Below are 2,081 nucleotides of genomic sequence, written 5' to 3' on the forward strand. Positions count from 1 at the left end.
ATAAAATTGTGGGTTTATTTCTAGGCTCTCTATTCTGTTCCATTGATCTATATGTCTGTTTTTTGTCAGTACCATGCTGTTTTGATTACTATGAACTTACAGTATAAGTTCATATTAGATAACATGATTCCTCCAACTTTGTTTTTCTTCCTTTTTTTTATCCCACAAGAAGCCATAACTTTATTAATGATAGAAACAGTACAAATTTTAAACCAAGCTGCAGTAACTCTTTTGAAACACCAAAAAAGGGTCCTTCTTTTTAGATGGTTACATTGTTAATTCCATAATAGCATTTACAATATCATTACTGTTGTTCTTCAGGGCTCAGACTGCCTTTGCTCTTGACACATTTGCTTGTGACATGACTAATTCTATGTCCTTAACTTCCACACCGGTTTCATCAACCTCTTCCTCTTCACTTTCCTCTTGTACAGTTGGAGTCGTGTGTTTTCTTGAATGTTTGATACAGCTTCACCTTGAACTTTGAATTTCTCAGCAGCTGCTAGCTGTGCTTGCTGAGATAAATCCTCCATTTTGGCTTCCCCAAAACTATATAGGTATCTGAAGCTGGGCTCTTGTAGACATCTGGTTTTGTGATGACAAAGAGGATATTCTTAGATTTCTGGATAGTGAACCTAGTAACACCTGTAACTTGTCAAAGACCCAGTTTGGACATAGCCTTCTGTGCCTTCTTTTCACTCCGGCTCTGTTTTGCTTTACTGACTGGTTCTTCATCAATTTCAGCTGCTGCCGCCAGCTGGGCTTGTTGTGTGGTTGCCTGTGTGAAATCTTGTCCTTCAAGCTCTGATACAGATTCATCACTTTCAGATTCTGTTCCAGACCCTGTCTCGGCCTGGGGCTGTGGCAACTACTGCTCTGTAGCAGGGATGGTTTCTGTGGCCTCACTGGGCATTTTGTAAAGGGAATGTGGAACCAAGATGGTGGCCTGTTTTTCTTTCTCAGGAGAGAGAGAAGGCAGGCGACTAGAGTAAGAAGAGTCATGGGCACAGCTCCAACAATGTTTTGGCCAGGCCAATCATTATCCTAACTCATACAAAAGATCTAAAACATATGAAGATCAATCAACTATCAGCTTTGATATCCATATCAATGTCAAATTTATTTATATAATTATCTTCCTATATTAAACTAATATTTATTGTATTGTGAAGTGCAATTATGTATAAGCTATAGTGTATACCTGAATTACACAAGTCTTACACTCTTTCACTTTAAAAGCCTTTAATAACCATCCTCAAATGCCATTTCAAATTCTGGATACCATAACTCTTTTGGGAAGTGTTTCAATAGTCTTGTTTCACTTCACTCTTCATGCAGACATAATGTATTGAAGTAATACTCTTATCCATATTTTCTATTCCAAGAATAGTATTTTTACTGAAAATATCTAGCTTTCAGGAAAGAAAAAGTCTTCCAAACATTATCAATGTTTGTGTAGATGAACCAGAACCCCAGCAAACAGAGAATGGCTTTTGCTACCTAGGCAAGCTGAAATTATTTCCACTTTGATGGCACAGATGGTACATGCATTGCCTATTTTAGTGGACTCTGTATGCAATAAATGTGCCCCTAATAAAGTGGTATTGTTTCAAATCCAATTTTATAATTTTTCTTTTTATTAGGATGAGGTTTTATAATTTAAACTATTTTGAGGAATTTTTTTCTCAAATTAACCTTTGTCAATTTGAGCATCTGGAAAATTAACTGTGGATTCAGTGAGACCAATAAATGACAGTGGAGCACTGGAGAGGGTATTCATACCAAATTTAATCTCATGGCAGCAGATGAGACAGCAACAGAGCATATGCCTTTATTCTATTCTCACAGTGGCACGTGAGACAGGAGAACATCTGCCTTTATTCTCATAACAGCAGATGAGACAGTAGTAGAACATATTTTTGTGGTGGCAGATGAGACAGTAACTAGCATCTATACCCCCTTAACAGGGGCTCATAAATAGAGTATTAAACCAAAGTGGCATAGGACCAACAAGAACTGTGAGAAAGCATAGCAACTGTGCACTAAGGCACTCTCTTATATAGGGATGATTTAGGAAAATA

The 2,081-nt window shown here is 37.3% G+C and overlaps 1 pseudogene; it reads right to left on the reverse strand.

The window, feature by feature from the left end:
* Positions 1–253: 253 nt before the first annotated feature.
* LOC150019094 (nascent polypeptide-associated complex subunit alpha pseudogene) lies at positions 254–913 on the reverse strand (annotated as a pseudogene).
* Between the last annotated feature and the right edge of the window lie 1,168 nt (positions 914–2,081).

This window comes from Furipterus horrens, unplaced genomic scaffold (genome assembly GCF_987537825.1).
Source record: "Furipterus horrens unplaced genomic scaffold, mFurHor1.1.pri manual_scaffold_2, whole genome shotgun sequence".
Classification (NCBI taxonomy): Eukaryota; Metazoa; Chordata; class Mammalia; order Chiroptera; family Furipteridae; genus Furipterus; species Furipterus horrens.